Raw genomic sequence first — 23,716 nt, forward strand, 5'->3', positions numbered from 1 at the left:
AGTAGTATTTAATCATGTTAGTAGTATTTAACCATGTTAGTAGTATTTCATCATGTTAGTAGTATTTCATCATGTTAGTAGTATTTAATCATGTTAGTAGTATTTCATCATGTTAGTAGTATTTCATCATGTTAGTAGTATTTCATCATGTTAGTAGTATTTAACCATGTTAGTAGTATTTAACCATGTTAGTAGTATTTAATCATGTTAGTAGTATTTAACCTTGTTAGTAGTATTTAATCATGTTAGTAGTATTTAACCTTGTTAGTAGTATTTAACCATGTTAGTAGTATTTAATCATGTTAGTAGTATTTAACCATGTTAGTAGTATTTCATCATGTTAGTATTTCATCATGTTAGTAGTATTTAATCATGTTAGTAGTATTTAACCATGTTAGTAGTATTTCATCATGTTAGTAGTATTTAACCATGTTAGTAGTATTTCATCATGTTAGTAGTATTTAACCATGTTAGTAGTATTTAATCATGTTAGTAGTATTTAACCTTGTTAGTAGTATTTAATCATGTTAGTAGTATTTAACCTTGTTAGTAGTATTTCATCATGTTAGTAGTATTTCATCATGTTAGTAGTATTTCATCATGTTAGTAGTATTTAACCTTGTTAGTAGTATTTAACCTTGTTAGTAGTATTTCATCGTGTTAGTAGTATTTAACCTTGTTAGTAGTATTTCATCATGTTAGTAGTATTTAACCTTGTTAGTAGTATTTAACCATGTTAGTAGTATTTAATCATGTTAGTAGTATTTAACCATGTTAGTAGTATTTCATCATGTTAGTAGTATTTCATCATGTTAGTAGTATTTCATCATGTTAGTAGTATTTAATCATGTTAGTAGTATTTAACCATGTTAGTAGTATTTCATCATGTTAGTAGTATTTAACCATGTTAGTAGTATTTCATCATGTTAGTAGTATTTAACCATGTTAGTAGTATTTAATCATGTTAGTAGTATTTAACCTTGTTAGTAGTATTTAATCATGTTAGTAGTATTTAACCTTGTTAGTAGTATTTAACCATGTTAGTAGTATTTAATCATGTTAGTAGTATTTAACCATGTTAGTAGTATTTCATCATGTTAGTATTTCCTCATGTTAGTAGTATTTAATCATGTTAGTAGTATTTAACCATGTTAGTAGTATTTCATCATGTTAGTAGTATTTAACCATGTTAGTAGTATTTCATCATGTTAGTAGTATTTAACCATGTTAGTAGTATTTAATCATGTTAGTAGTATTTAACCTTGTTAGTAGTATTTAATCATGTTAGTAGTATTTAACCTTGTTAGTAGTATTTAACCATGTTAGTAGTATTTAATCATGTTAGTAGTATTTAACCATGTTAGTAGTATTTCATCATGTTAGTATTTCCTCATGTTAGTAGTATTTAATCATGTTAGTAGTATTTAACCATGTTAGTAGTATTTCATCATGTTAGTAGTATTTAACCATGTTAGTAGTATTTCATCATGTTAGTAGTATTTAACCATGTTAGTAGTATTTAATCATGTTAGTAGTATTTAACCTTGTTAGTAGTATTTAATCATGTTAGTAGTATTTAACCTTGTTAATAGTATTTCATCATGTTAGTAGTATTTCATCATGTTAGTAGTATTTAACCTTGTTAGTAGTATTTAACCTTGTTAGTAGTATTTCATCGTGTTAGTAGTATTTAACCTTGTTAGTAGTATTTCATCATGTTAGTAGTATTTCATCATGTTAGTAGTATTTCATCGTGTTAGTAGTATTTCATCGTGTTAGTAGTATTTAACCTTGTTAGTAGTATTTCATCATGTTAGTAGTATTTCATCATGTTAGTAGTATTTAACCTTGTTAGTAGTATTTAACCTTGTTAGTAGTATTTCATCGTGTTAGTAGTATTTAACCTTGTTAGTAGTATTTCATCATGTTAGTAGTATTTCATCATGTTAGTAGTATTTCATCGTGTTAGTAGTATTTAATCATGTTAGTAGTATTTCATCATGTTAGTAGTATTTCATCATGTTAGTAGTATTTAACCTTGTTAGTAGTATTTAACCTTGTTAGTAGTATTTCATCGTGTTAGTAGTATTTAACCTTGTTAGTAGTATTTCATCATGTTAGTAGTATTTCATCATGTTAGTAGTATTTCATCGTGTTAGTAGTATTTCATCGTGTTAGTAGTATTTAACCTTGTTAGTAGTATTTCATCATGTTAGTAGTATTTCATCATGTTAGTAGTATTTAACCTTGTTAGTAGTATTTAACCTTGTTAGTAGTATTTCATCGTGTTAGTAGTATTTAACCTTGTTAGTAGTATTTCATCATGTTAGTAGTATTTCATCATGTTAGTAGTATTTCATCGTGTTAGTAGTATTTAATCATGTTAGTAGTATTTCATCATGTTAGTAGTATTTCATCATGTTAGTAGTATTTCATCATGTTAGTAGTATTTCATCGTGTTAGTAGTATTTAATCATGTTAGTAGTATTTCATCATGTTAGTAGTATTTGACCATGTTAGTAGTATTTCATCATGTTTGTAGTATTTCATCATGTTAGTAGTATTTAACCTTGTTAGTAGTATTTCATCGTGTTAGTAGTATTTAATCATGTTAGTAGTATTTCATCATGTTAGTAGTATTTAACCTTGTTAGTAGTATTTCATCGTGTTAGTAGTATTTAATCATGTTAGTAGTATTTCATCGTGTTAGTAGTATTTAATCATGTTAGTAGTATTTCATCATGTTAGTAGTATTTCATCATGTTTGTAGTATTTCATCATGTTAGTAGTATTTAATCATGTTAGTAGTATTTAACCTTGTTAGTAGTATTTCATCATGTTAGTAGTATTTAACCTTGTTAGTAGTATTTAACCATGTTAGTAGTATTTGATCATGTTAGTAGTATTTAATCATGCTAGTAGTATTTCATCATGTTAGTAGTATTTAACCTTCTTAGTAGTATTTAATCATGTTAGTAGTATTTCATCATGTTAGTAGTATTTCATCGTGTTAGTAGTATTTAATCATGTTAGTAGTATTTCATCATGTTAGTAGTATTTCATCATGTTAGTAGTATTTAACCTTGTTAGTAGTATTTAACCTTGTTAGTAGTATTTCATCGTGTTAGTAGTATTTAACCTTGTTAGTAGTATTTCATCATGTTAGTAGTATTTCATCATGTTAGTAGTATTTCATCGTGTTAGTAGTATTTCATCGTGTTAGTAGTATTTAACCTTGTTAGTAGTATTTCATCATGTTAGTAGTATTTCATCATGTTAGTAGTATTTAACCTTGTTAGTAGTATTTAACCTTGTTAGTAGTATTTCATCGTGTTAGTAGTATTTAACCTTGTTAGTAGTATTTCATCATGTTAGTAGTATTTCATCATGTTAGTAGTATTTCATCGTGTTAGTAGTATTTAATCATGTTAGTAGTATTTCATCATGTTAGTAGTATTTCATCATGTTAGTAGTATTTCATCATGTTAGTAGTATTTCATCGTGTTAGTAGTATTTAATCATGTTAGTAGTATTTCATCATGTTAGTAGTATTTGACCATGTTAGTAGTATTTCATCATGTTTGTAGTATTTCATCATGTTAGTAGTATTTAACCTTGTTAGTAGTATTTCATCGTGTTAGTAGTATTTAATCATGTTAGTAGTATTTCATCATGTTAGTAGTATTTAACCTTGTTAGTAGTATTTCATCGTGTTAGTAGTATTTAATCATGTTAGTAGTATTTCATCGTGTTAGTAGTATTTAATCATGTTAGTAGTATTTCATCATGTTAGTAGTATTTCATCATGTTTGTAGTATTTCATCATGTTAGTAGTATTTAATCATGTTAGTAGTATTTAATCATGCTAGTAGTATTTCATCATGTTAGTAGTATTTAACCTTCTTAGTAGTATTTAATCATGTTAGTAGTATTTCATCATGTTAGTAGTATTTAACCTTCTTAGTAGTATTTACCATGTTAGTAGTATTTAATCATGTTAGTAGTATTTACCATGTTAGTAGTATATAATCATGTTAGTAGTATTTCATCATGTTAGTAGTATTTAACCTTGTTAGTAGTATTTAACTTTGTTAGTAGTATTTGATCATGTTAGTAGTATTTCATCATGTGTGTAGTATTTCATCATGTTAGTAGTATTTCATCATGTTAGTAGTATTTCATCATGTGTGTAGTATTTCATCATGTTAGTAGTATTTCATCATGTGTGTAGTATTTTCTGTAGTACTATGTAGTAGCAGCAGTGTTACTGTGTTTGATATTGATGAGAAACACCTTCCACCTGTCAGCAACTTGTACAACACACACACACACACACACACACACACACACACACACACACACACACACACACACACACACACACACACACACACACACACACACACACACACACACACACACACGTCAGGAGGTGACGTTCCGGAACGATCCAGTTTATCAGGCTTCCCTGAAACTTTGGCAAGTTCTTTCTTTCCCTTCTTTTTTGTGCGTAAAAACAATAACAAACGAGCAAAAGTCCGAAGTTTGTTTCCAAAACGTGTTCCTCATCTAAAAAGTCTGCTTTCAATAAATCTGACAAAAAGTGTGTGCGTGGCAAACGTGCTACTGCCGCCACGCCAGGAAGATGGTACACATTAAAGAAGATGGTACACATTAAAGAAGATGGTACACATTAAAGAAGATGGTACACGTTAAAGAAGATGGTACACATTAAAGAAGATGGTACACATTAAAGAAGATGGTACACATTAAAGAAGATGGTACACATTAAAGAAGATGGTACACATTAAAGAAGATGGTACACATTAAAGAAGATGGTACACATTAAAGAAGATGGTACACATTAAAGAAGATGGTACACATTAAAGAAGATGGTACACATTAAAGAAGATGGTACACATTAAAGAAGATGGTACACATTAAAGAAGATGGTACACATTAAAGAAGATGGTACACATTAAAGAAGATGGTAGACATTAAAGAAGATGGTACACATTAAAGAAGATGGTAGACATTAAAGAAGATGGTACACATTAAAGAAGATGGTACACATTAAATAAGATGGTACACATTAAAGAAGATGGTACACATTAAAGAAGATGGTACACATTAAAGAAGATGGTACACATTAAAGAAGATGGTACACATTAAAGAAGATGGTACACATTAAAGAAGATGGTACACATTAAAGAAGATGGTACACATTAAAGAAGATGGTACACATTAAAGAAGATGGTACACGTTAAAGAAGATGGTACACGTTAAAGAAGATGGTACACGTTAAAGAAGATGGTACACGTTAAAGAAGATGGTACACATTGAAGAAGATGGTACACATTAAAGAAGATGGTACACATTAAAGAAGATGGTACACATTAAAGAAGATGGTACACATTAAAGAAGATGGTACACGTTAAAGAAGATGGTACACGTTAAAGAAGATGGTACACGTTAAAGAAGATGGTACACATTGAAGAAGATGGTACACATTAAAGAAGATGGTACACATTAAAGAAGATGGTACACATTAAAGAAGATGGTACACATTAAAGAAGATGGTAGACATTAAAGAAGATGGTACATGTTAAAGAAGATGGTACACATTGAAGAAGATGGTACACATTGAAGAAGATGGTACAAATTGAAGAAGATGGTACACGTTAAAGAAGATGGTACACGTTAAAGAAGATGGTACACGTTAAAGAAGATGGTACACATTAAAGAAGATGGTACACATTAAAGAAGATGGTACACATTAAAGAAGATGGTACACATTAAAGAAGATGGTACACATTAAAGAAGATGGTACACATTAAAGAAGATGGTACACATTAAAGAAGATGGTACACATTAAAGAAGATGGTACACATTAAAGAAGATGGTACACATTAAAGAAGATGGTACACATTAAAGAAGATGGTACACATTAAAGAAGATGGTACACATTAAAGAACCTTTTCATACGTGTGTGAGTCACACGCGCTGTTGTCGGGTTGCCCGGCAACATGCTTGGCAGCTTCTTTCAACATCACTTTATCACTTCTTTCAACATCACTTTATCACTTCTTTCACCATCACTTTATCACTTCTTTCACCATCACTTTATCACTTCTTTCACCATCACTTTATCACTTCTTTCACCATCACTTTATCACTTCTTTCACCATCACTTTATCACTTCTTTCACCATCACTTTATCACTTCTTTCACCATCACTTTATCACTTCTTTCACCATCACTTTATCACAACGAGTCCAGCAGAATCCTTAACGACACAACAATGACAAACACGTCTAAATCGGAAAATAAACAACACGAAAAGACTTTCTTGGTGCTCGTCGTCTTTTTTGGAGGTCCAAAAATGATCCAAAAACGTTTTACGGCATAGGATACTTTATTTCACATAAAGTAACTTTTTTTTAACGTAAAGTTCCGTTATTTCACGTAAAAAATATTTTACGCAAAGTTCCATTATTTTAAGTAAAGTTACGTTATTTCACAAAAAGTTATACTTTACGCAAAATAAAGTTTTTTTTTACGTAAAGTTACGTTATTTCTCAGAAAGTTACGTTTTTCTCACGTAAAGTTATATTATTTCACAAAACGTTATTTTTTTTCATGTGATGTTTCACGTAAAGTAACATTATTCACGTAAAGTAATGTTATTTCATGTAGAGTTCCATTATTTCACGTAAAAGTTTTTACGCAAAGTTACGTTATTTTAAGTAAAGTTGCGTTATTTCACAAAAAGTTATACTTTACGCAAAGTAAAGTTTTTTTTAAGTAAAGTTACATTATTTCTCAGAAAGTTACGTTTTTCTCACGTAGTTATATTATTTCACAAAACGTTATTTTTTTTCATGTGATGTTTCACGTGAAGTAACATTATTCACGTAAAGTAATGTTATTTCATGCAGAGTTCCATTATTTCACGTAAAATTTTTTACGCAAAGTTACGTTATTTCTCAGAAAGTTACGTTTTTCTCACGTACAGTTATATTATTTCACAAAACGTTATTTTTTTTCATGTGATGTTTCACGTAAAGTAACATTATTCACGTAAAGTAATGTTTTTTCATGTAGAGTTCCATTATTTCACGTAAAAGTTTTTACGCAAAGTTACGTTATTTTAAGTAAAGTTACGTTATTTCACAAAAAGTTATACTTTACGCAAAGTAACGTTTTTTTTTACATAAAGTTACATTATTTCTCAGAAAGTTAAGTTTTTCTCACGTGCAGTTATATTATTTCACAAAACGTTATTTTTTTTCATGTGATGTTTCACGTGAAGTAACATTATTCACCTAAAGTAATGTTATTTCATGCAGAGTTCCATTATTTCACGTAAAATTTTTTACGCAAAGTTACGTTATTTCTCAGAAAGTTACGTTTTTCTCACGTACAGTTATATTATTTCACAAAACGTTATTTTTTTTCATGTGATGTTTCACGTAAAGTAACATTATTCACGTAAAGTAATGTTATTTCATGTAGAGTTCCATTATTTCACGTAAAGGTTTTTACGCAAAGTTACGTTATTTCTCAGAAAGTTACGTTATTTCTCAGAAAGTTACGTTTTTCTATCGTAAAGTTACAATATTTCACAAAAAGTTAATTTTTTTCATGTGATGTTTCACGTAAAGTGACGATATTTCATGTTAAGTCATGTTATTTCATGAAAAATTACGTTATTTCATGTAAAGTTGTGTTATTTTCTGTAGGTACATTATTTTTGGGAAAATTGTAATTTCACATAGTTATGTTTTTTCACGTAAAGTTACTTTTTTCACATAAAATTACGTTATTTCAGATAAAGTTAAGGTTTATTTTTATATAAAATTACGTTATTTTGCGGAAAGTTAAGTTTTTCAAGTAAAGTTACTTTGTTTAATGTAAAGTTGTTATTTTCTCTATAGTTACATTATTGCACAGAAAATTGTAATTTCACATGAAGTTGTTCTTTCAAGTAAAGTTACGTTATTTCACGAAAAGGGACGTTATTTCCCGTTATGTTATTTTATGCAAAGTTACGTTATTTCAGATAAAGTTATGTTTTTTCACATTAGGTTTTGATATTTCATGTAAAGTTGTGTAATATTTCACGTAAATGTACATTATTTCACATAAAATTGTTATTTTGCGTAAAGTTGTTTTTCACATAAAGTTATGTTACTTTTTTTACGTGAAGCTAATTTATTTTGCTATTTGGTTTATTATGTTATTTTGCATTATGTTTTTTGCTTAAAGTTATGTTATTTCACATTTAGTTTTCACGTAAGGTTAGGTTATTTCAGATAAAGTTGTTATTTCAAGTAAAGTTACACTATTTTACTTAAAGTTACACGTTTTCACATAAAGAGAAGTTTTTTGCATGAAGTTGTGTTATTTCATGTAAGTTAGCATTTTTAGCTAGCAAACCAGCTTGTTTTAGCATGGCTTTATGACATCCATCCATCCATCCATTTCCTACCGCTATTCCCTTTGGGTCGTGGGGGGCGATGGTGCCTATCTCAGCTACAATCAAGCGGAAGGCGGTGTACACCCTGGACAAGTCACCACCTCATCGCAGGGCGGCTTTATGACGTGTTTCAGGCAATTTATTATCTTGTTTGTAAATATAATACATTATTTAATACATGTTTGATAAAAATGATAATTTATCCTTTTATGTAGCGCTTTTCAGGCACTTTATAACACATTTGAAAAGATAACAATAATATATTTATGCTGTTGTACTTGTAAATATTCAAGTATTTTTTTAATTTTTTTAAAATGAAAGTAATATTTGTAAAATAAAAAGTACATAATGTATGATAACATATTGTTAATATTCTATAATAAGGGATTTTATTCATTTATAGATAGTTTTGGTTTATTACCTTTTATTTGTTTTATTTATTGTTCTCCAAAAATATTTTGGGTTTTAGTAATGTAATATCAAAAAAGTTGTGTTATTAAAAAAACTATACTGCCCAAGTTATTAGTCAGTTGTGCATATTTATATCATATTATGAATATTAATTGTAGATGGAAGCTAATTTAATATTATATATATATATATATAAATCATAATCATAATTAATGGGAGTATTAAGGACACTTTAAAAATGGTAATTATTAAATACTAAACATATCTTGTGTTTACGTTGGCTAAAAGTAATATTTGTGTGTACTTACAAGTTGTGTGTATTGTTGTACGATACAACAACAAATGGAAACAGAAACAAAAACATTCCACCTGAGCCTGCGTGATGTGTTCATCTTTTATTAATGACTAATGTTATCTTGATGGTGTGTAAATGTTTTATTATAACTATTACTAATATTATCTTGATGCAATTGATATTGTGTTCATGTTTTATTAGGACTAATATTATCTTGATATTATGTTGATGTTTTATTAAGACTAATATTATGTTGATGATGTGTTGATGTTTTATTAAGACTACTATTATGTTGATGATGTGTTCAGGACTCGATCATGGCGTCGCTGCCAGCAGGGGGCCGTGAGGAGTCCACCATCTGCATCTCTCCTGCTGCTCCCAGTATCGCAGTCCAGCTGTCTGCCAATGGAAGAGACGATCCAGAAACGATCTGACAGAACGATAACAACCTTCAAAAGACTTGAAGTACAGACTGGATTGGATTTTTTACTGTTGTCAAAAGGTCATGTTTCCACTTCCTGTTTCCTGCTGGGGCCACAGTTATCTGTCCCAATACTTTTGTCCAGCGCCACTACCAGCCAACAAGCATAATATTGATTTTGGATTGACATTTCTATTCTTTTTACTCTTGTCGTGCCCGGAACATAAAACCTTTGAAATAGTCCACCTTCAAACATTCCATCCTAAGTAAGAGTAGTTTTAGTTACATTGTAAAACACACACACACACACACACACACACACACACACACACACACACACACTCACACAAATAAACACTCTGCAGAAATGCGTGTATCGCGCATGCTATCACACATAAGTAAACATGCTGCAGGACTGTTTGTATCACACATGATATCACACATTTAAAATGCAAACTGATATCATCACACACTTGTCAGACGTGTGTTTTTCTCGGGTAAGAACACGCAGTAGACATATGTGTCGTTATTGAACAGACGTGTGGTTTCTCTTTCGGGTAAGAACAAGCAGTAGTTGTGTCATTATTGAACGGGTAAGAACACACAGTAGTTATGTGTCGTTATTGAACAGACGTGTGGTTTTTCTCGGGTAAGAACACGCAGTAGTTATGTCGTTATTGAACAGACGTGTGGTTTCTCTTTCGGGTAAGAACACGCAGTAGTTATGTGTCGTTATTGAACTGACGTGTGGTTTCTCTCGAGAAAAACATGCAGTAGTCAGCACAAGGACTCGCTTCCAGCGTCGTAAATCTGCTCCCAAAGTTTCCTGGCCGCTGCCCCCTCCGCCATTTGCAGAAGGTTGGTGGTGCAGAAGTGCTGGTGGTGCAGAAGTGCTGGTGGTGCAGAAGTGCTGGTCACGCAGGTGGAACGCGGCCGACACAGATTGCAGAAAAGTGGCGAAGCGAAGCACTTCAGAAAAAGAAGATGGAGGTGGAAGAGAGAGCATCTATTCACGCACGTGGCTCCGAGTCAAAGGGTGGCGTTGGAGTCCGAGACCTCAGGCAGGATTTGTTTCGGGACAAGTTGTGTCTGTGAAAGACGGGACGAGGTCTGCTGCAGAGGACTTGGTAGTCTTGGATTGTAGATGATCCACTTGGCGGGTGTCCAAACTACGTCAGCGTCTTCTTTTTGTCATGTGAGACGTCACAAGTTTAAGGACACCAACCTCATTTGAAGTATATGACAGTGCATGTGCTGCCATCTTGTGCACAATGTGACTCATTCATGTTAATAACCATGAATTGCACGTTGAAGCGTACACAGCACATCATTTTTAAAATGTGACCCAATCCAAACAACCTTTCCCACAAACACTCCCAGATTGCCTGGAATTACCAGGAATTCCCCCATTGAAAATGAAAAGGCAATATAACAACCTCCGCATATCCCACATTTCTCAACCGATTGGAACGGTGTCGGGTTCAAACACTGATGACTTCTATTAAACAGACAAGAAGCAAGGAATCATGCAGAGACAGAGTTACATTTTACTCATGAGGAGAGACGTATGGGGCTGTACACTCAGTTACAGTTCCAACCTACGCTCTGAGGTACGGTCCCACGTGCTCCTCTATTTATTTGGGAGGTCCCTGGTTACATCACTCAGGCTGCTTCTGAAGGACACAATATATGATTATTCAGAAATACAAATGTGCTGACACTCGTGATATCGCCCTGTCTCTGCTCTGTCTGCGTCACAGTACTCCATGTTCGCCCTTGGCAGTCAGCAGGCCGGGTCTGGACGCAAACACTGATATGAGACCACTCGCAATCTGAGATGGCAAGTTGTCCCTTTGCACAGATAGAAACGTACAACTTTAGCACAATAGATAATGACTTAAGCATCGGCCTTTAAAGACCTACTGAAAGCCACTACTAGTCTGATAGTTTATACATCAATGATGAAATATTAACATTGCAACACATGACAATATGCCCGCTTTAGTTTACTAAATTGCAATTTTAAATTTCCTGCGAGTTTCTTGCTGAAAACATGGTGTAATGATGACGTGTACGTGTGACATCACGGGCTGTTAGGAAGTATGAGCGCTGCACACACACACAGCTAAAAGTAGTCTGCTTTAACCACATAATTACACAGTATTTTGGACATCTGTGTTGCTGAATCTTTTGCAATTTGTTCAACTAATATTGGAGACGTCAAAGAAGAAAGATGTAGTTGGGAAGCTTTAGTCTTTAGCCACACAAACACACGGTGATTCCTTGTTTAAAATTCACGGAGGTGAAACTTTACTATGGATCACAGCGGTCAAGCCAACATGGATCCTGACTGAATGTCAACCAGCAGTTTTTGGTGAGAAAATTGTGGTAAAAAGTTGACACTTACCGGAGATCAGCTGAGCTTGTGTCGACTTCCCTGAGACACTGGCCTCCAGACACACCGTGGACACACACCTCCGACTATCAGGTACTATTAAACTCACTAAAACACTAGCAACACAATAGAAAGATAAGAAATTTCCCAGAATTATCTTAGTAAATGTGTTTAAAAACATCGGAATCTGTCCCAATGCAATCGCCTTTTTTTAACTTGATATCCTTTTTCTTTTTCTAGTCCCTCGCTATCAATATCCTCAAACACGAATCTGTCATTCTCGCTCAAATTAATGGGGAAATTGTCGTTTTCTCGGTCCGAATAGCACTTTTTGTTCAGAACAATGTGAGGATGTGAGGAGACATCAACATGTGATGTCATCAACATGTGATGTCATCAACATGTGATGTCATCAACATGTGATGTCATCAACATGTGATGTCATCGTCTGCGACTTCCTTTAAAGGCAGGGCTTTTCTGTTAGCGACCAAAAGTTGCAAACTTTATCCTCGATGTTCTCTACTAAATCCTTTCAGCAAAAATATGGCGAAATGATGAAGTATGAGACATAGAATGGAGCTGCTATCCCCGTTTAAATAAGAACATCTCATTTCAGTAGGCCTTTAAGCATGAGAGTTGTGTGATAACTTTATCAATCAATCAATCAATGTTTATTTATATAGCCCCAAATCACAAATGTCTCAAAGGACTGCACAAACCATTACGACTACGACGTCCTCGGAAGAACCCACAAAAGGGCAAGGAAAACTCACACCCAGTGGGCAGGGAGAATTCACATCCAGTGGGACGCCAGTGACAATGCTGACTATGAGAAACCTTGGAGAGGACCTCAGATGTGGGCAACCCCCCCCCCCCTCTAGGGGACCGAAAGCAATGGATGTGGAGCGGGTCTAACATGATACTGTGAAAGTTCAATCCATAGTGGCTCCAACACAGCCGCCAGAGTTCAGTTCAAGCGGATCCAAGACAGCAGCGAGAGGAAACCATCTCAAGCGGAGGCGGATCAGCAGCGTAGAGATGTCCCCAACCGATACACAGACGATCGGTCCATCCTGGGTCTCGACTCTGGACAGCCAGTACTTCATCCATGGTCATCGGACCGGACCCCCTCCACAAGGGAGGGGGAGGACATAGGAGAAAGAAAAGAAGCGGCAGATCAACTGGTCTAAAAAGGAGGTCTATTTAAAGGCTAGAGTATACAGATGAGTTTTAAGGTGAGACTTAAATGCTTCTACTTTATACAAGATTATTCTGAGAAACAGTTCCAACATCCCCACACTCATCCTGGACATTGAAGCATGTCAGTTCCACTCACGTATCGTCCTTCACTCTCGTGGGACTTTCACACACAACTCCTACCAGAATTTCCAATTCTAAGCTTCCTGTCATTTCTTCTCACCTGGATTTGTGTTCCTCCTAAAAACAAAACAAAAACGTTGGCCCGCCAGAAGACGTGCAGGTCTGTTTCTGTGATTGCGTGCACCGTCGCCCCTAGCAACCAGGTGTTTCCAAACAACACATTGTTGTGCATCTCCAGCAGAGGCGGGCTGGAGCGGGTTGAAAGGTGTCCTCCCAGATGATGACTGGAGCAGGTTGAAAGGTGTCCTCCCAGATGATGACTGGAGCAGGTTGAAAGGTGTCCTCCCAGATGATGACTGGAGCAGGTCTAAAGGTGTCCTCCCAGATGATGACTGGAGCAGGTTGAAAGGTGTCCTCCCAGATGATGACTGGAGCAGGTTGAAAGGTGTCCTCCCAGATGATGACTGGAGCAGGTTGAAAGGTGTCCTCCCAGATGATGACTGGAGCAGGTTGAAAGGTGTCCTCCCAGATGATGACCGAGCAGGTTGAAAGGTGTCCTCCCAGATGATGACTGGAGCAGGTTGAAAGGTGTCCTCCCAGATGATGACTGGAGCAGGTTGAAAGGTGTCCTCCCAGATGATGACCGAGCAGGTTGAAAGGTGTCCTCCCAGATGATGACTGGAGCAGGTTGAAAGGTGTCCTCCCAGATGATGACTGGAGCAGGTTGAAAGGTGTCCTCCCAGATGATGACCGAGCAGGTTGAAAGGTGTCCTCCCAGATGATGACTGGAGCAGGTTGAAAGGTGTCCTCCCAGATGATGACTGGAGCAGGTTGAAAGGTGTCCTCCCAGATGATGACTGGAGCAGGTTGAAAGGTGTCCTCCCAGATGATGACCGAGCAGGTTGAAAGGTGTCCTCCCAGATGATGACTGGAGCAGGTGGAAAGGTGTCCTCCCAGATGATGACTGGAGCAGGTTGAAAGGTGTCCTCCCAGATGATGACTGGAGCAGGTTGAAAGGTGTCCTCCCAGATGATGACTGGAGCAGGTTGAAAGGTGTCCTCCCAGATGATGACCGAGCAGGTGGAAAGGTGTCCTCCCAGATGATGACTGGAGCAGGTTGAAAGGTGTCCTCCCAGATGATGACTGGAGCAGGTTGAAAGGTGTCCTCCCAGATGATGACTGGAGCAGGTTGAAAGGTGTCCTCCCAGATGATGACTGGAGCAGGTTGAAAGGTGTCCTCCCAGATGATGACTGGAGCAGGTCTAAAGGTGTCCTCCCAGATGATGATGTGACCGAGCCTCCAGAAACACTCAATCTGATGGACCGTGGCTCCTGTCCATCACTGCTGGATGAAGTCAGCGTGGACTGTGGGCTGATGGATGAACTTCTTCTGAGAAGTGGGGAGCAGCTGGCATGCGAGTGGCAGCGGCCGGCGGAACAAAGACCTGATGGACTTTTCCAGACGTCTCTGCGGCCAGCGGAGGAGAGAAAAGGTTTTCCCACGGACTAGGAGATATGTTCCCAACGCACAAACATCGGCCGCTTGAAGACGTCGGCTCTTAAATCACTCATGAAGATGCTTCCTTGGACTACTTGGGTGGAAATGAAGTGAACCTGAGTGTTAGTACCCCACAGCGGACCAAGACCAGGACCAGGACCAGGACCAGGACCAGGACCAGGTCCAGCGATGACACAGGTGGAAAATGTAGCGATAACCCTAGAAGCTGGCTGCTCGGCACAAAGCGATGGATGACATATTCAATAAATACACACTTTATCCAGTAGTGACTAATAGGCCCGAGCAGCTACACAGCAGCTAAGCACACACTAGCACGCAAGCTAGACATACAGAGTACATAATCTCTATCCTTAATCCAGAAATATCGCAAATTACAATTTTTGGGGAAATAGTGACTTTGTGTCATTAATGAAATCATGAAATTAAGAAATAAATGTTATTAAAACTGGAAACAATTCATCAAATCATGAAATAATGAAACCAATATTCAAATGTAATTTTACATCAATCACCAAAATGATTCCCGGGCGTGGCCACCGCTGCTGCTCACTGCTCTCCTCACCTCTCAGGGGGTGATCAAGGGTGATGGGTCAAATGTTGGGAATAATTTGGCCATACCGAGTGTGTGTGTGTGTGTGTGTGTGTGTGTGTGTGTGTGTGTGTGTGTGTGTGTGTGTGTGTGTGTGTGTGTGTGTGTGTGTGCGTGCGTGACAATCACTGCTACTTTAACTACTTTATACATGAGATCAACTTTTTTGATTATAATTATAATAAATTAATGACACATTTGAGTGATTATTTAAATGTGCTCCAATAACACTTTCTTCTATTTTGCTAAAGTCGTTTACAAAAGGTAAACATGCTAGGCTAGAGGCTAATAGGAGCTAGCAGCTACACAACAGTGAAGCACACAATAGCCTGCAAGCTAGACATTCAGGACGTAATCAGTATCCTTAATTGAGTAATGTTGACAAGTAAATAAACAGATCTTTTGTTAAATAATGACTTAAATGTGTCATTTGTTAAGTAAATAAATTAATAAATACATAACTATGACATTAAATTAAGAAATATATATTTTATATATATATATATATATATAATTAATCAACTCATGAACTAATGAAACCAATATTCTAAAGTAATTTTGCATGACATAAATTAACACGTTTTTGATTATAATTATAATAAATTAATGACACATTTGAGTGATTATTTAAATGTCCTCCAATAACACTTTCTTCTATTTTGCTAAAGTCGTTTACAAAAGGTAAACATGCTAGGCTAGAGGCTGATAGGAGCTAGCAGCTACACAACAGTGAAGCACACAATAGCCCGCAAGTTAGACATTCAGGACGTAATCAGTATCCTTAATTGAGTAATGTTGACAAGTAAATAAACAGATCTTTTGTTAAATAATGACTTAAATGTGTCATTTGTTAAGTAAATAAATTAATAAATACATAACTATGACATTAAATTAAGAAATATATATTTTATATATATATATATATATATATAATTAATCAACTCATGAACTAATGAAACCAATATTCTAAAGTAATTTTGCATGACATAAATTAACACGTTTTTGATTATAATTATAGTAAATTAATGACACATTTGAGTGATTATTTAAATGTCCTCCAATAACACTTTTTCCTATTTTGCTAAAGTCGTTTACAAAAGGTAAACATGCTAGGCTATAGGCTGATAGGAGCTGGCAGCTACACAGCAGCTAAGCACACAATAGCACAGAAGCTAGACAAGTAATAATCATTGCACAACAAAACGTGACATTTGTCAATACAAACAAGCATCAAATATTGATTAAAAAGTATCCAGTAGTCAAGTGTGTCCAGAACTCAACTTGCTGCCTCATGAGCTCAGCTTCAAGAAATTCTGGCATCGCCAAAAAACTAATTACCACCCCACTTCAACTTAAAGACAGCATGAGTCCATTCCAGACGGTCAATAATAACAAACAGGTTAGTGTTTTTCATAACTACAAGTGTTTGACTCATACCTTTTTTTACATTCCACACCAATAAATAATAATAATACAAAATAAAGTAATAATTATAAAAGTATTTATGACTCCCGCTGATATTATATCAGATCAATGTTGGTATCAGACAATATTCATGGCTCCAACATCGGTGTTGTATCAGAAGTGGGAAAAACACCTTAGGTTTTATTATTTAACTTACTTTGACAGCTGTGTGACAATCACACTGATTACAAGTTTTATTATGGTCGCAGTTTGACTCGGGGACAGATTAAATCTATTTCAATGGAGCTAAATATGGTTTACTGTAACTATACACAAATACTAAGTTTGTAACGTAAAAAATTAATAAATATATATTGGCATATTTGAGTTTGTACACAAAATAGTAGTTTCAGTAGTTTATTATTTCTTCGGTCAAGAAAATAAACAAACAGTTTTACATTCAAAAGTTGAAAATGTTGCAGACTGAAAGTGTTTAGGCCAGGGGTGTCCAAACTTTTTCCACTTAGGGCCGCAGACTGAAAAAGCAAACCAATCGGGGGCCATTTTGACATTTTTTTAATTTTAAAACCAACACAATATTTGTATAACAAATATACATTTAGGTCTCCACTCAGGCTTAAACACGAGGACCCCAAAGGGATTTGGTCCCAAAAAATATTACAAATGTGTCATTATCCAGTGTTATTTTGTTTTGTTTTGTTATTATTCTCCAGATCAACATTAAGTCCATCTGTCAATATAATGATTTTAAAGATTTAAGTTCTATGCTCTTCTTGTCAAAGAAAACCGCGTTTTTTGGAAAAAAAACAAAAAATATACAATATTATCACCCAATATTTTTTTAAGTGGAATATTTGAGATTATATAAATAATTGGAGCCTTAAAAAAGTCAATAACTATTAACACCATTGATTTTAATTCATTATTATTTTTTGAGCAATGACACTTAAAAACAAATCACACTAAAATGATTGAGGATCCAAAAGGGTTCTACTCATTAAATAAATTATACATTTTCTTTACTGTTTACTTTTAACACAATAATCTCGAGACCAACTCCAGATCCATCCGTCAATTTTAAGTTTTATTCTTGTTTATGTGTTTTGTTTGTGCTTTAAAAAAAACAGCTCAGTTTTTTATATGGCAAACTAAAAATATGCAACATTTTCCCCAAAAAGTATCTAAAAGTGGAAAATTTAACGTGAGGTAATCGGAGCCTTGAATAGGTCAATAATTCAGAATGACATTGATTTTGATTCATTATTATTTGTTCAAGAAAGAAACAGCCTGCATGGCATCTTTGTGTTATTAGAGTCAACATTGCAACATTTTCTTCTTACATTTCACCTCTTTGCTCCTAATTTTTACGTTTTAAAAATGTTTCAATCGTATTTTTAAAATGTGCTGTGGGGCCGTTAAAAAATTACCTGCGGACCACAAATGGCCCCCCGGGCTGCACTTTGGACACGCCTGCTTTAGGCTGAAGTTGAACACTTATTTAACACTTTAAACAATGTCAAATACGAGATGAGCTTCCTAAAATAATGACATTTCCTTTGCAAAACATATTAAAAATACATTTTGTACACAACATGAAGACTTCAATGACACACACAGTAAATACATGTGAAATATTCCTCGTACACGTTTTAGTTCAACATTTCTACCAATTATATACTAATTATACTTCCATTATTATTTATATCCCACATTTAGTTTGTAGTTAACATCTATCAGAGTATTAATTACTGTGTTGATTCAAAAGTGATACATTTTTCCAAGACATTGGTCTTAATGTGCTAAGACTAATTATATAAGTTTAATATTTATGAGTACACGTCACAATAATAAACAAAAAAAGGTGCATTTTTAGTAAGGACTTTAAAACAACAATGTAAACGAAATATTAATGAAAATGTAAACACATTAATTGCATTTAATTTTACAGTAACACATAGAAAAAACGTAAAAGGACCTTTACGTCTTTTGGGAGTTTTTTTTTTTTTTTTTTAGTAAGAAAGTGTTGAAACGTTGCCAGGTAAAAGTAGCAATTAGAGTGCGTCTTTAGTCTGTCCTTTACGGTAATTGGGTCACGTGGTGCTGATGGCGGAAGTGCCACACCTGCGATGCCGAGGATGAAGAGAAAGGAAAGAAAAGTCCATTTGTTCGGAGAAAAAGGCCAAAAAAGAATTGCAGTTAGCTGACTTGGTGAGTGACAATTCTACTTTGCTTTAAAAACTGCTCTTTGGCTGCTTCAGCTTTTTTAGTTGGATGCTTTTTTGGGGGGTTAAATGTGTCTTGTTGTCATGCTAAAATGCTACTAAAACGTCGCCGTAGCACACAAACATGCTGCTAAAACGTCGCTGTAGCACACAACTATGCTGCTAAAATGTCGCCGTAGCACACAAACATGCTGCTAAAAGGCTGCTGTAGCCCAACACAAATATGCGGTCTGTAAAGTCGCTCCTGAAGGAAATAAAAGAGATTTATGGCCATGTAATTAACCAATCTGGCACTGCGCATGCGCCACCGGAAGTGAAGCTAAATTGGAGCGCATAGATCATCCCACCACAATAAAGTGCACATCTGCTGTGGTTTGACAGGAAAAGGTCAAACTTGTGACAGTCTCGTACTCTAAGTACTGAAATTGTGCTTAATTACAAGTCTGAGTAAAAAAAGATGCATTTAACTCCTGTGTAGTTTCAGTAGAGGCACATGTTCTTTATTAATGTTTAAGAGTTTAGTCGCCAAAACACACTGGATTTGCTACTCTAGTCGAGCAAAATACAATAGGTATTATTTTCTATATTTTATTGGGTATTATTTCATGCTTTCCTTTTAGTCCGAGGTTTGACTATGGAGGTTAATTTGTGTCTTACGATAGCGTTTTAAAACATTTCATGTAATCTATTTTTTTATTGCATCATATTTGGCTCAAAACGTAACTATAATAAAAAAAACTGGGGCAAAATTTAGTGTTTAATATTCTGTTTGTTAAAATTCCGTGTTTAAAAATGAATTGCATGGAAATAAGTGCAAAAGAAATTGAGCGCAACATAAATCTGTGCAGAAAAATTCAGTTCATAGAAATTCAGTGTTTTAAAAAATTATATTCCAAAAAAAAGAATGTAGAAAAATGTATTTCAAAATTCCAGACCCACTTTTGTACAGAGGTTGGTTTATCTTATCTACGAAAGCTTTTTTTTAACAGTCAATTTATGTATTGATTTTATGTGTTAAAGTTTTGGAAACTGATTTTTATTTTACATTATGCTGACAAGGTCTTTGAATAAAATGTGTGTTTAAATATTCTGTTTGTTGAAATACAGCGATTTAAAATTCAGTGTGTATTATTAAAAATAATTTTTGCAGAAAAAAAAAACGTATAAAAATTCAAGACCCCACTCGCTGTAAATTCAGTCTTACTTTACGGAATTTTTATGCAAGGATTTTTTTTTTAACCTTACATTTTCAAACACTTTATCTTAACAAATTCCATTCTTAAACACACATTTGACCCACAAATGTTTGTTCAATGAAATAACAGCATAATTTGAAGTAACAAAATTCAGTTCACAAAATTCAAATGCAAAAAAATTAACTAGCATGAATTCAGTGTGACAATAAAAGCTTTTGTAAGTTTGACACATTTACTTCCATATTATTTGAGACAAACAAAGGAGCGTCTGAACAAGGTTGCGGGCGACTGCTCCAAAGAAAACAGGTCAGAGTAGAAACTCCAAAGAGGAAGTAGAAATACACAAAGAGTGTAACCTTCCGACATTGTTATTTTAGGAGTGTTGTCTTTGTGACCCTCCCAGGGCGAGCTGGCCCTCCGAGGGAGGACAACACAGATGTAGACGTTGCGTCATTCGCACTTTTCTGGACATTAGTTAGGAAAAGCTGGACTTAAAGCAGACACTGAGCTTGTAAATTTAGAGGCAAAGATGTGAGCGAGTGTACAATAATAACAATATATATTATATCCTCTGCTTGGACAGTATTCATTGGCAAGATGTACTATTTGAAACAAGTTTGATATGATGAGGCAACAAAATAGAGGTGACACAGTAAACTGCTTCAGTTTAGGACAAAGGTGACCAAACTGTGGCCTGGGGGACAATTTTTTCAGCTGTTTTTTTATTGGTCCTTGACAAATTAATTACTATTGAGATATGTTATCAGTAGTATTGTCAAAGGATTTTGCTGTGAAAATCAGATTAATCACAATTATTATTTGTTGTATTGCTTGCTCGCTTAATTTCAGCTACCGTAAATTCCTGACTATAAGCTGCTACTTTTTAAATAGTTTGCACCGTGCTTCTTATATAACAGTGCAGCTAATTCATGGATTTTCATCGTTTTATTGTTTGTGCTATTGCGCCCTCTTTTGGATGACTGCAGTTGCTGCAGACTTTTTCTGTTTGGACCGAGATTTAAACCGGAAGTACAAGTGCCTGTCTGTCTTCTCGCCGTCCAAGTTTTACAATATAACTACAACAATTATTTCTTACTAAACCGTCTAATGTGGGATTTCTGTAGGAGTGTTTTCATGCATATTTACACCTGCTATCGTAATGTAATCCTAGCGTCGTTAGCATTAGCTAACATGCTAACACGTTTATGAGGGTCAGTGTTGGTATTATTAACCTACAATGACATTCTTTTTGTATTGTTTCACTTTTGTAAATTCACCAAAACGTCACCGTGGAATATGTATGTATGTATGTATGTAGCAGATGTTCTCCAGAAATGTGTTTGTCATTCTTTGGTGTGGGTTGACAGTGTGGCGCATATTTGTAACAGTGTTGGCGTTGTTTATACGGCCACCATCAGTGTGACCTGTATGGCTGTTGCATAAAGAAATAGATATTATGTGACTTGGCAGGCACACAAAGGAAGTGCCTTTAAGATTAAATGATGCTCTGTATTTCTCCTTACGTCCGTGTACACAGCGGCGCTTTACAAAGTCACAAGTTTTTACTTAGCGATACCGATAATTATGAAACCCATACCGATTACATTTTAAAGCATTTATCGACCAATAATTTCGGCAGGCCGATATTATTGGACATCCTTAGTGTGTGTATATATATATATATATATATATATATATATATATATATATATATATATATATATATATATATATATATATATATATAAATATATATATATATATATATGTATAATATATATATATATGTATGTACATGAATATGTATGTATGTATATGTATGTATATATATATATATGTGTATATGTAATCGCGTTTGAATGTGGATCAATTTCCGTTGTGCCCTCCTTATTAACGCGACACGACATTCCACAAAGTTGATGACTTTGATGGAAGTTGAGTCAGAAAAAGACAAGTGTGGTATGAAAAAGCAATATGTACTAAAATGAAACATGATAGCTAAAATACTGAGAATTAGCTCTGCAACCGAGACAATTACCGCATAGTTTCCTTATGTTGGAGTTTTTTGCTGGGCAGTAGCTTTTTCCTTCCAAAAAAACTCGAGTGTAAAGTAAGCAGAATATCTGGGGCTTTAGCTGTGGAAGATTGTGTCCTTTTATCTCCTGTTTGCAGAAGACAAAGATCTCGCCACCAGAGTCTCACTTCTCGCCAATCAGTCCAAACATATTGATCTGATTAGCTTATTATTTGCTCAAAGCCACATCTTAGATAAACTGCCTTGCAAAAAGCTTTACCCACAATGCCGCTGTTTTTCTTGCCTAATCAATTTCCGAGGCGGCAGCCCGGGATTTACTCCCAAGGCCGATGCCGGCGACCGCTTATTTTACCTCGCTCTATCGTCTTTAGCTGCGTTTGTTGATCTTGGTCACGCCGCTCCTTGGTGTGGCGGACTGGACTGGACTGGACTGGACTGCAGCGGGCGGGGAGCTGGTCCAGAATACACACGCGTGCGTCACCGGCCGCCGCGCCGACACAAGTCAGGAAAAAGCTGAATGCTGTTTGTTTCCCTGCTGGCAAGTGAAATACTCTGAGACATTCCTGCCCCGTCTATTTTTCCAGCAGCTTCCGGCAGAAGTGGAAGCAGATCAGGACGCCGACCCAGCACTAACTCAAACATCTGCAACAAAAGGGGGTCAAAACATACTTGCTAGGTAGTACACTGCTTCTGCCACTAGGGGGCACAGAAACAAGTACAACTTCTGAATCATCATTTACCCAAAGTCCTGTAAATTGTGTTTCTTTCCTACGCTTTAAACCCTGTAGCTTATAAAACAGTGTGGCTAATTTATGTTTTTTTTCTTCGCTGACGGCCATAATGCAAATAGTTTACATAAACGGTGTGGCATTGTTTGTGCTATGGCGCCATATTTTGGACGAAAAATCGCTCACCGCAGATGAGCCGGGTGAACTTTTACTGTGTTTCCTGCTGTTTGAAGCTTTGAACCGGGAGTAGACGTGGCATTCTGTCTTCTAATCGTCCATAACGTTTCTACTCCTATAGATTCTTCATTCATGAGTTTTCCTTGCCCTTATGTGGGCCTACCGAGGATGTTGTTGTGGTTTGTGCAGCCCTTTGAGACACTAGTGATTTAGGGCTATATAAGTAAACATTGATTGATTGATTGATTGATCACTCCAAGCAACGGTGTAAGTTTTACAATATAACTAAAACTACTCTTACTTGCTAAACCGTCCAATATGTGACATCTGTGAGCAGTGTTTTCATGCATATTTGTATGTGCTGTAGCGTCGTTAGCATTAGCTAATATGCTAACACATTTACAAGTGTCTGTGTTAGTATTATTAACTTACTGTGGTACTTTTGTACTATTTCAGTTTTGTAAAGTCACCAAAACAAATAAACTTCAGGATCTTCTGGTTATA

At 35.1% G+C, this 23,716-nt stretch overlaps 1 long non-coding RNA gene across 1 annotated transcript in view; it reads left to right on the top strand.

Annotated features, from left to right (window-relative positions):
• Nucleotides 1–18,898: 18,898 nt before the first annotated feature.
• LOC133546231 (uncharacterized) overlaps nt 18,899–23,716 on the top strand; it is a 107,421-nt gene continuing 102,603 nt past the window's right edge. Inside the window, exon 1 of the long non-coding RNA XR_009805037.1 lies at nt 18,899–19,062. This is a non-coding gene — a long non-coding RNA (uncharacterized LOC133546231). The remainder of the gene's footprint in view (nt 19,063–23,716) is intronic.

The sequence above is a fragment of the Nerophis ophidion genome, linkage group LG29 (assembly GCF_033978795.1).
Source record: "Nerophis ophidion isolate RoL-2023_Sa linkage group LG29, RoL_Noph_v1.0, whole genome shotgun sequence".
In the NCBI taxonomy this organism is placed as follows: domain Eukaryota; kingdom Metazoa; phylum Chordata; class Actinopteri; order Syngnathiformes; family Syngnathidae; genus Nerophis; species Nerophis ophidion.